Source organism: Rhagoletis pomonella, unplaced genomic scaffold, assembly GCF_013731165.1.
Source record: "Rhagoletis pomonella isolate Grant_MI unplaced genomic scaffold, Rhpom_1.0 Rhpom_scaffold_00006, whole genome shotgun sequence".
Lineage (NCBI taxonomy): Eukaryota > Metazoa > Arthropoda > Insecta > Diptera > Tephritidae > Rhagoletis > Rhagoletis pomonella.
Genome location: NW_023458560.1, coordinates 4,415,020 through 4,427,094, shown reverse-complemented (window position 1 = coordinate 4,427,094; position 12,075 = coordinate 4,415,020). Strand labels below are relative to the sequence as shown.

The 12,075-nt window shown below is 35.5% G+C and overlaps 1 long non-coding RNA gene across 1 annotated transcript; it reads left to right on the top strand.

Moving 5' to 3' along the window:
• The first annotated feature begins 408 nt into the window (after nucleotides 1–408).
• On the top strand, nucleotides 409–6,581 carry LOC118741600. The gene is made up of 3 exons (XR_004993298.1): nucleotides 409–471; nucleotides 547–614; nucleotides 6,212–6,581. It is a non-coding gene; the product is annotated as an uncharacterized LOC118741600 (long non-coding RNA).
• Nucleotides 6,582–12,075: the final 5,494 nt, after the last annotated feature.

Below are 12,075 nucleotides of genomic sequence, written 5' to 3'. Positions count from 1 at the left end.
ATTAGTCGCATTTTGTCATTTTTAACTTTCAAACCATCAAATTCAATTTTGTGATTTGCGTAAATGCCAACCAGCTGTTTTTGATCAGTTGTTTTCCTGTTGGCAAATTGCTGTTGGCAAAAATTTTTCCAGCAGAAGCCAGCAGCTTCCCCTCAAAATGAAATGTTACTTTGTTCTCTCAATTTCCCCTACTTTGTAAGTTTTCTGCGTACGCGAACGCAAAAACCTGTAAGTTTTGGTTAAACATGAATTAACAGCTACGCGAACGCAACTAATACAAGGTTGAATAACCTGGCAGTTGTCTCGCTCACGCATTCTGCCTTAGCCTGTCGGCTTTTTTTTGATTTATAGAAACTACTACTAAACTACAAGGAGAAATATTGTCTTCGTATAAAAAATTCAACTGGCAACACTGCCGATATTTTCATCGATTGTTACGTGGAAATTGATTTTCTTATTGCGCAAATTCAAGTAATTATGCCAAAATAATTAAAAATAATGGAAATATCTTGAATTCAAAAAAATAACTTACATATTTCTTTGCAGATTATCGCAGTTATTCGAAAAATTTGTATTCACAAAGTAGCGTTTTACAACAAGTGCAGCCGTTGCAAGTAAGTTTTGCGTGCTAGGATCCCTGTCTGTCCGTCCACATATGGCTGCTGCAGTCCACTCGGAACTACTTTGGTTCAGTGCCAGCGTTGCCACTAACAATTTTTTTCCCCTACCACTTTTCTTTACAACCTACCAAATAAATTTCAATTACAAAAAAGCATTCTGAAAGCATACTATTCATTTATTTAAGATTAAATGTTTCGAATACAAAACATTTTAAAACAAACAAGAAATAAATAAATGCAGATACAGTCTTAGGCACAGAGATGAGATCATTTAAAATTTCTTGGTTGTATGAATTATATTCATATGTACATGTTATGTTCCAATAAGTTTAATTTCTTAAAAGTAAATTTAAATCATTTAATTACACATGCAAATCTTTAGCAGCTGTCCACACATAGTGCGGGTCATTTTTGTTTACAAGTTCCTTGCATAATATTATGCTATTGATACTGTCAATCTTAAGTCTATTTTTTAGTTTAGTTTTTATCAAAGAACGCGTTGAAAATTTGCGTTCTGCAGCCGCAGAGCTATGTGGTGATGAAATTATATTAAAAACAAAATTGGCGAGATAGATGAAGCTATTTTCATTCATTCTATTTTTAATAGATACACTTTTTCCCAAAACATATCAATATCCAGATCGCTGGAAATATTAAGCTCACGAAGCCCCAGCGTAGTTATTATATCAGGATCGCAATCTATGAGATGCGCAAACTTTAACAAAAGTGTAAAGTAAAATTGGTAAATCTTCTTTAGAAACTACTTTAGCTGGCGTTATTATTTGTACAAGTTTTATATCCTAACGCTTGAAATTAGGGTTGCCAGATTTGCGCGAAATCAGTACGTTGAGTTTTCCATGCTAAAAAAATCAGCAAAAAAGCAAAATGATGAATGTAAGTAACAGATAATACTTTAAAACGCCAGAGTTCTTGTTTTTAACAGTATTTTGGTACATAAATAAAATATAGTTCATAAAACAATAAAAGTGTTATTAATTTTAACATGAGTGTACACATCATTGTACACAGAAGCCAATAAATTAATTTATATTTATGACATTTTTGAATAGCAATAATGAGATCATTTCCATCTTCAGTGTTTAAATAGTCAAAGAATTCTATCTCTTCTTCTTATTTATTATTTTACTTAAGATCCTCTCAGTTTCTTCGTTTGAGTGTGGTATTGAAAAAAAAACTAAACTACATATTTTTTCAAACTGTGGAAAAGTACCACTATTTAAGGACTTCGTCTATAATTCCTCATGGCTTAAATTAATTTTTTCAACTACGCAAAAACTTTGAAAGAATAAGAATTCCCTAAAAGGTGTATCTAGCTTTATGTCTTGTATGCAGAGCTCTTTTACAATGTTAGTAAATTGTGAAAAAAGAGTTGTAAGTTATAGGCGAAAGCCATTCGAATATTCAAATTTGTTGTTATTAAACTGACAGTTATTTTCGAGATAACTAGCAACACGTCAGCCTTCTTTTTAAATAATTTAAGCCCCATCATATTATCGGAACTGGTACGTAACGACCCGGCGATATGCCCATAAAATGATTCAACTTTTTGTTGTATTAATTTCGTGGGCATATGAAACATTATCTGAAACATATCAACTATAATTAAATTATTTTCTTCATACTTTTTACAGTACAGTTTAAGGAAGTTCTCCAACGTTATGTAAAAACCTTAAGAAAATCCTAAAGTATTTTGTTTGAATTGAAAATTCAGTACAAATCAGTACGAATTTTGAAAAATCAGGACATTTTTTTTTGTTCGTAGGAGAGGGAAATGCTTTCTGCACTGGCCGGGGGCGCTAGTCTCTATACTACCTTCCCCGTCTCTATACTACCTTCCCACCGAAGCGTGTTGGGCTACCCACTAAAACCCAAACTCCCACCGCCCGCGCAAGAATCCCGCATCTGGCACCGCAATTCTGCATGTCTTCAGATGCTGCTCTTTTGCAGGGGCGTTTCATTCGGGTGTCCTCAGTAGACAACCGTCCTCTCGTTTGCAGCGGAGTACGAATTTCACGTATCTCGCAACTGCTTCCCACTTTTCTGCACTGGAGATCATTACCCCAACTATGTTGTTATGTCTCCGTGTCTTTCTTCCAACATTCTGCGCGAAATCAAGAAGTGTTCGCTGGTGAAGAATGTGTGGTACACGTTATCTTCGACGTTTCCGCAGTAGTGACAGAACGGGGAGTCCACCCTTCCCATTCTATGAAGATATTCTCGGAAGAAACCATGACCGGTGAGGAATTGCGTCAGGTAGAAATCGACCGCTACCACTCAGGACTTCCATCACTCTCCATCCGTCAGAAGAAGGCTTTCTGAGACTAAGGTTATGTCAGGGATAGAGTATCCAAAACCCGGCCTTCGATATGTAGGGGTCGATCCGGTGTTGAGGATGGTCAGGCCAATGCGGGCTGCCATTTCAAGGACCAGTCTTCCCCTGGTGTTTGTTTGGGGCATACCCCATTCCACGCCTCTGGCGTTGAAATCTCCAGCAACAATTATGTGGCCAGTGTTGCCAGGTCTTCGGCATGAGAAAACGTCCCTCTTGGTCTGAAAAAACGTAATTTCCTACCCAAAAACGTCTTTTTCAATTGAATGTACAAAAAATTGTTCTTATTAAGCTTTTATTGTATACAAAGGTACACATCGAGCCCTAACCGCCAAAATAACGTAAGCGACATTGTTTTCAAAAATTTCTTTTTGATGCAGAAATATTCCTTGAGCATTAAGGTGCATTTCTGCATCAAAAAGAAAATTTTGTCGCTTACGTTATTTTGGCGGTTAGGGCTCGATATGTACGTTATGTATATTAAAATGTCATTTCGACAGAGCACATTTAAAATTCATTGTAAACTGGTCGTTAATATAAAAATCATTTTATACATACACTTATGATCAGCTGATTAAGTCATCGATAGTTTGACCGATTTTGGCTGTTTCTCTTTCGTTTATTTAATGTTTATTATTTTTCCATAAACGCCAAGCTCATTAACAAACAAAATATAAATCCACAAAAATTGTGCAAAAATTATAAACAATCTGCAAATTTTCGGCTAGATTTTCAACTTTTTATTCAGAGTTTTTAGAATTTTTGTTGAGTATGCAGTTTGATAGCCCATTAAATTTCAGGGCAATAATGTGCAAGTTTAAAGGCGCTAAATAATCGCGTTGATTTTAAATAATTTTTTTTTTGTAGACATTTGGTTAGGGGCTCGGTTGTCGAAAATGCTAAATTACGGTCTGCTAAGAAGGAGCATAGCAATAGCTCCATTCAATATCAAAAAATTGTTACGAATTGTTGCTGGTACTAGCAAGTTTTTACTGGGAATGCATTCAATAACCAAAATTATTTGCAAGAGGGAGCGAATTCGAGAGCGTAACAACCCGAGAGAGCTGCAAATTCTTGCAAGTAAAAATTTTACTAGCAGGAATTTGCAGGAGTCAAAAAGTAAGGTTATGTTTCAAATTCAAATGTAAACAAACTGTTTAAGAGGATGATTTGATGAAACATAATTAGTGAAATGAAAATATGGATGAAAAATTTAAATATATTGTATATTTTTTTATTTTTATGACGATGGGAACTATTCCCAATTTAAAAGAAAATTGGGCGCCAAAATTTAACCGTCAGAAAGTGTCAAAATGGCTTAAGTTGCAAGTTTTTACTAGTTTTTCGTTCAATAACTTTCTGAAAATTTTCTCTTGCTCTCAATTTTACTCTCTATTCTTCTTTTACGCTCTCGCTGCAAGTACTTACTGGAAAAGTTATTGAATGGACCTAATATTTCAGTCTATTTTGTGTTCATTACATTTTCAATGAAGTCTTAAAAAGTCGCCTACTTTTTTCTGACGTTTTATGCTGCACAGCTTTTTTGATGTTTTTGCGAGCGTGCCTGCTGCAATAGATCGGCTCTTTCTGAATTGGCTTTAAATGTGCAATTGCAAGTGTTTACACAACCAGCTTTTGAACACGGGATCCTTTGTCCAAGAATCCAGAAAAAAATCTTTGGAAGCAGCTGCAGCAAAACATAAAGAATGTAAAGATTTATTAAGAAAATAATTCAAAATCAGTTCTACTTATAAGATTTAGTAACAAATAAAAATTACTGGGAAGTTAAAAAACGTCATTTTTTACACAAAAAACGTCCAAACGTCAACAGGGTACAAAAAACGTCCAAATGACGTTATAAACGTCAACCTGGCAAAGCTGTATGTGGCCGGTAATATCGCGCAATTCGTCTTCAAGGTCTTCGAGCTTTTCCCTGAAGACAAGGACTGTGTGGTTTGGAGACAGGTAGCAGCTCACCAGAGTGATTTGCGCCATTTTCACCCAGACGTAGCAGCGTCCGACCCCGCTGCTCTCTGCGCGATGGTTGGGGCTAGCAATCCATATCGCGGCCGAGCCTGATTAGTCAACATGCCAGGTTTCCTTTGTTCTATAGGGTTCACTGATGATGAAATTTTTTTGAAGAAATGAATAAAATCAGTACAAGAGTTGAAAAATCAGTACTGTACTGATAAAATCAGTACGTCTGGCAACCGTACTTGAAATCAAATCTTAAATTTATTTGCTCCAAAAACTCTATGTAAAACTTTAAAATATTGGTTTTAACTTCAAGGATTCCAGATCAGTTGACATTACTTTTCATAAACATCTCAGCTTTCGTTCCAACAAAAATTTCAGATAGTTTAACATGATTATTTTCATTTTTAAAATCAACATTAATATGTTACTGATCGCATCTCTTTTAATAAAGTTACTCATAATTAAGAGATAATGTGCTTTGATAGTTACATATAAGTATGGCAAACGAGAGCTTTCAGCTTGGAACTCTTTGTTAAGATTGTTAATTATGGGGAAAATATACGATAGAAATAAAAAATGGCATTTGTTTTTGCAACACGTGTACTTCGTAAAAGCCAGAAATAAAATAAAGTTTCAAACTATCCCACTGCTAAACTATTCTTAACACAACGCTTTCTAGTGAAAGCCATCATGTTTGAGATATGCCCAAGATTTTGTGGGGTTTTAACGAACAGTAGTCCTGAAATTCCGTCAGTTCATGTATTCCCTTTGGACTGTGGGAAAATATATTATATATGTTACGGCACAGTGTCTCAATGCTTTTGGCCAATTTTTTACAAGCGTAGCTTGAGCAAAGGTGAAGTGAGTGGCATGTGCTTTTTATAAAAAATAAATCGGTTTGTGCACTCAATAATGTTTTAAGCCCGCCCAAGTCTCCAGCCATAACATTGGCTCCATCAGTGGCCAAACCAATTAGTTTTCTTATTTTTACAGGCAGGATTGGAAAATGTTTTAAAGGTACAATTGGTAAATATTTAAATGCAGAATGATGTTTGAAAAATATATTTTTCTAATTAAGTATTTAAAAACTTAATTCAACTATCCGACCAAAATCTTACTTTACCGACCAACCTACCAAATGAAAAAGAAGCGACCAAATTTGGTCGGAAAAGACCAATAGTGGCAACACTGTCCAGTGCAGCCGTTGTATACTTACAAGTAAAAGTGAAAGTACAAATATTAATAAATATTTTTTCTTGTACAGGTCAGGATCATCGTGTGTCCGTCCACGTTCGCTAGTGCAGGGATTTTTACCACTGCAGCCTTTGGTGGGTGTGGTCAAGTGCAGCCTTTGCATACTTCCAGCATAGTACAACTTTTTCCTCACCGCAAGCTCAACATCATCGTACCGCAAGTGCAGGTGCAGCCCACCATGGATATTAGTTGCGTTCGCGTAGCTGTTAATTGTTCACGTATAACCAAAACTTACAAGTTTTTGCGTTCGCGTACGCAAAAAACTTGCAAAGTAGGGGAAATTGAGAGAGCAAAGAGACATTTAATTTTGAGGGGAAGCTGCTGGTTTCTTTTGGAAAAATTTTTGCCAACAGCAATTTGCCAACAGGAAAACAGCTGATCAAAAACAGCTGGTTGGCATTTACGCAAATCACATCATTGAATTTGATGGTTTGGAAGTTAAAAATTACAAACTGCGACTAATTAAACTTGTAAGAAATAAGTAGTTATTTGTTTAATCAATAAACTGTGTCAGTATAACACTTTGTGATGACTTTTCGTACGTTTTAAATTTTACACTTTTGAATGTAAACAAAAATTATATCAGCTGTTCGTCTAACTTGCAAGTTTCTGCAAATTTTCTGTTCGCGTATTATTTTGGATATTTTTCTTTGTGAGAGCACAGATGACATTTCGCCGGAATTTGGCAGTTAGATGTTTTTTACTGGAGATTTTAAACGAACGCACCTAATATGATACGAAAATCTTTTTTTTTTCGTGAGAGCGCTGTCAAAAGGTTAATTTTTCATAACATCTTCCAATAGTGCCACTGCTACGAAATACATGTATGGGTATTTATTAAGAAATTATAGGAGATTTTCTTTTATTAAGTAAAACACTCGAAAATCACTCGAAATAAAATTCTTAAATAGCGAGTAAAAATATTTTTACATATAAACACTGCACTTTCGCTTGTTTTATAACTGCATGTAAAATAAAACCCCTGATTTCAAAGCGGTGCATTTTAAACTTGACTAGTGGTAGCTGTTCATCGCCTCCTGAACTTTCTGTGCTGCCAAGTCGTAAAACGAGTTTAGGAGCATTCTCAGAAGCGAAATGAGAGAGTTTTTTATCATATTATCCATGCAGCCCACTCTTAACGCAGGGCATTTATAATAATAATAATAATAATATCCCAACGGTTTTTACCCTCCATTCCCGCCCATCCGCACGAGTGGCGCAGTCCGCATGACGTACGGAACCAATATTTTAAATTTTTTGTGCCAAGTCACGATAGGCAGGAGTTTGTTAAGTGTCGAGATCTAAAACTGTTCAGCTACAGAACTAAGTTCATCATTTATGTCAACAATTCACTTATTGAGAGAGGAGAGTATCGCTTTCTTAATGCTGAAAAGCGGATCTGATATATCAAACGTGCTGGAATGAGAGTTAAAATCCGGGCATAAGCAACGGAGTGGGTCGTGCAATTCAAAATTGGTTTTAGGTTTTACAAGCTTTCAGAAATATGGGACAAAAGTGTCTTGATACGCGTGAGGGAACATTAAAGCTTACATCAGCCAGAAGAGACGGACTTGAAATTGAGCCTGTCAGTAATTTAACCATAAAAATTATACCAAGCATTTCCCTGCGACTGGCAAGTGTAGGAAGCTTAATAAGTTTTAAGCGACTCGTATAAGGTGGAAGACTATATTGAGAATCCCATCGGAAATTTCTTAAAGCAAAAAGTAGGAATTGTTTTTGAATTGATTCTATCTTGTCTGAGTAAATTTGATACCTTGGATTCCAAACCACCGGGCCGTATTCCAGAATCGGCCTAACTAATGTTGTAAACAGGGTTTTAGTGATATAAGGGTCACTAAATTCTTTTGACCATCGTTTCACAAATGCAAGTACACCTTTAGCCTTGTTGACTGTCACATTAATGTGAAGATTAAAATTAAGCTTAGGATCCATTGTGATACCAAGGTCCACAAAATTGTATACCTGTTCCAGGTTATGGTTACCTATTATATAAGAAACTGGCAGAACAGCTCTTCGCGAGAAGCACATTACTTTACATTTCTTAAGATTTAGAGGCATAAGATTTACTTTACACCAGTAAGCCATGCTGTTTAAGTCTGATTGTAGCAAAGACCTTTCTTCAATTGAAACGTACGATTTATAAAGTTTTACATCATCTGCATACATTAAAATTTTGGAGAATTTTATATCTGTAGAAATATCGTTTATAAAAAGCAAGAACAGAATCGGGCCTAGGTGGCTACCCTGAGGGACTCCTGAAGTAACATCAATGACTTCAGAGATAGTATTTTTAAACAATACCTTTTGTGATCTATCATAGAGGTATGAAGGGATCCAACGTAGAAAATTAGGTGGAAGACCAAGAAGATCAAGTTTATAGATGAGCAACGAGTGGCACACTTTGTCAAATGCTTTACTGAAATCAGTATATATAACATCAACAGTTTTGCTCTCACTAAATGCTTTTGAGATATAGGATGTTAATTCAAGTAAATTTGTAGAAGTTGATTTGCCCTTGCAAAATCCATGTTGACTGTATGAAATGCTTGAAGTGATAGAATGCGTCAACCGATTTGTTATAATTGCTTCAAATAATTTAGGAATTGCAGAAAGCTTAGCTATGCCCCGGTAGTTCTCCACTGAAGACCTGCTACCGCTTTTATGTAAGGGGGTTATGAACGATTCCTTCCATACAGTTGGAAAAACGCCCTCTTTAAGATACAAATTAAATAAGGCTGTTAACGGCTCATAGAGATAATCAGCACAATTTCTAAGAAAACTAGTCGGGATCTGGTCAGGACCATAACTAAAAGACTGCTTTAAGGACTTCAGGTAAACTAAAACACCATCGGGAGATATTATAGGGTTATGTATTGAGTTAATTGGACTTAGTTTAAAAGGATAGTCAAAGCATGCTTGGGAGTTAGTGGAATAACTGGATTTAAAAAACTGAGCGAACATGTTAGAAATTGTTTTATTATCACCAGAGACGGTATTTTGATACTTCATGGCGGAAGGAAACCCCCGTACATTTCGCTTGGAGTTTACGAAATCATAAAATGATTTGGGGTTATATATTATACGTCGTTTGATTTTATACAAGTAATCTTTATAACACTTTTTGTTTAATTCAAAGAACTTGTGACGCAAAAGTGAGTATTTTACATAGTATGAGTGTAAGCCGGTTTTTTTGTGTAATCTAAAATAACGTGACTTTCTGTTTTTCAAGTTTCTCAGTTCTTTAGTGAACCATAATTGTGTTTGTTCTTCAGGAACACACATGCGTTGAGGCACATACTTTTCAAATAATCTATGTACAGTACAATTAAAATGTGCAACGCTTTGCTCAACTTTTTCTTTGTATATAGGCCACGACAATTTAGACAATTCTTTATTCAGTTTTTTAAAGTTGGCTTTCGAAAAATCAAAGCGAATATTTGGTTCGTATGTTTGGACATCGCAATTTTGACCATCGTTTATAATTTCGTAAGATATCTCAATAGCAGGGTGGTAGACATCTTCGGGCAAAACTAGTGGGTCACATTTATTTACAGCCGACTTAGATGCATCATCAACATAAACAAGATCTAATACTTTGCCAAACTTATTGCGAAGTACATTAACTTGATTCAGGCAGAGTTCTGCCATCTCCTCTAAAAATACGTTGTTGCACGCGCTAGACGAGAAAGGTACAATATCATTGTCAATGATGTTCCATGATACATTTGGTAAATTAAAGTCACCCAACACAATCAATGAATCAGAGGGTTTAATCATTGAATTAATTGATTTCAGTAAAGATACATGTTGTGAATACACTGATAAGTCAGATCGGGGAGGAATATAGCATAGAGCTAAGTACCAACCTGAACACGAATGCATTTGAATTCTGCAGATTCAATGTGTGGAAGACTAACTTCTTCAGATGGTATTGAAGAGTCTACGGCAAAGAGTACGCCACCGCCGACTCTGTCCTCCCGATCTTTTCTGTAGATATGATAATTATTTGAAAGAATCTCTGAATTAAAAGTGTGAGGTTTGAGCCAAGTTTCAGTCAAAGAAATTATATTATAATTGCATTCAAGGCCATTAAGATATAAATTCGTTAATTTAGTATTTATGCCTCTTACGTTTTGATAATAAATACTTAAAGCAGATTTAGTAATCAGTTTTTTGGTTCTGTATTCTGACGGGGAATATTTGCTAAATTATTATTTTTGTTGGGCCTATACTCAAATTCACGAACGAAAGCTCCGGAGGGCCAAAAAGTACTACTAAGCAGCATGTCAATTTTCTAAATTTACGTCTATTTTAAATGAAGAAATATTTCTTTCATATTTAAAATTAAATTTTCTGATACTTAAGTTGACAGTTTTAACTTTGGACGAGATGTAAAACTTTATATCGTCCTCGGAAGTATCCCTCGAAAATCTAGATACAAATATAGACTTCTTTGGGGGAACCACAACCAGTCTCCTAGTATCAGACTCGATTACCGGCGGACGGGGTTGAGTAACTGAGTTACTAATTGAGGGTAGAGTAAGCGTTGGAAGATTAGATGGCGGTGCCACAACTTCAATGGGGGACGGGGAAGATACTGCAGGGTCGTTATTATTAGAAGCAGACTTTGATATATGTTCTCTTGAGGAAGATAACTCCGTTGTCTGTGGACATGGAGAAGAAAGATTAATTAAGTCATTCGGAAGATTGTTCTGACGTGGAACGGTCCTTTCATTAGGCGGACTATGAAGACGCTTACGTTTTGACACATGAATGTCCTTCATAGATTGTACGGTATCTAAGCATTTAAAAGATTTAAATACATTTTCATAATGTTTAAATTTTTCGGTCAGTACCGACAACTCTCTCCCTACCTCAGAAAACCCATTTCTGGTTTGCCTAAACAACTTAAAGAGATCAACTTCGGTTGACCTGCACTTTAAGCAAGACCAGCGAAGACCTTTGCCATCATTAATAGCGTCCAGAATTCTTCCTGTCAAACCAGCACATTTTAGATGGCAAATACCATCACAGAGCCAGCACGATAAGTAGCGTTCAGATTCGCTTTTAATTTGGCAGTTATCAAGATCACACTTCATATTGAAAGATTTAATAACACTTATGTTAATAAAAAGACTAGCAAAATAAGTTTAACACAACACACACAACAATTTAGGAGCTGATGTATTTAGCTTAAAAATATATGTAACGAACAGTTTGAGTATCACTGTATTGTGACACTTAATAAACGCAGCGCAAACAGCTGTGAAAAGAAATACTAAACGAAGTAAACAAAAAGAGCAAAAAGAAATGTGCAAAAATAGAAACGATCTCAGTTAACAACAAAGGAATAACAACAACAATGATAACAACAAATGACTCGGCAAGATTAGATGTAAGCTAGTGAAATTTAATTAAATTTAATAAAAACCACAAAAATCACAAAACTTTCACTTAGCTTCGGTTATTATCACACTAAGATGCTCGTAGGCACTTTTTATAGCAACTTTTACTCAAAATTAGCACAATAAACTTTGCAAAATACAAGGACCAATCAAGGCACAATATAAGCAGAACTTCACAGCTTGACGTTTGCGAATGTAATCGTGTAATATCGCACACCGTCTTCAAAACAGTCACAATTCAAAATAATACGTTTGTCAGAAAATGCGAAAAACTATTTCTTAGTACATGATAATCATATGGACAATGGCAACCTTACCATAAACCGAGGGAAAAAATTTAAGAATTAAAAAAAAAACGTGGTAAATTAAAAAAAAAGTAAGTGCGCCTGGGCCACACTGGAGAAGTGAAACTTATGTTACGTATCTCTTTTTTTTCTCATAACCCATC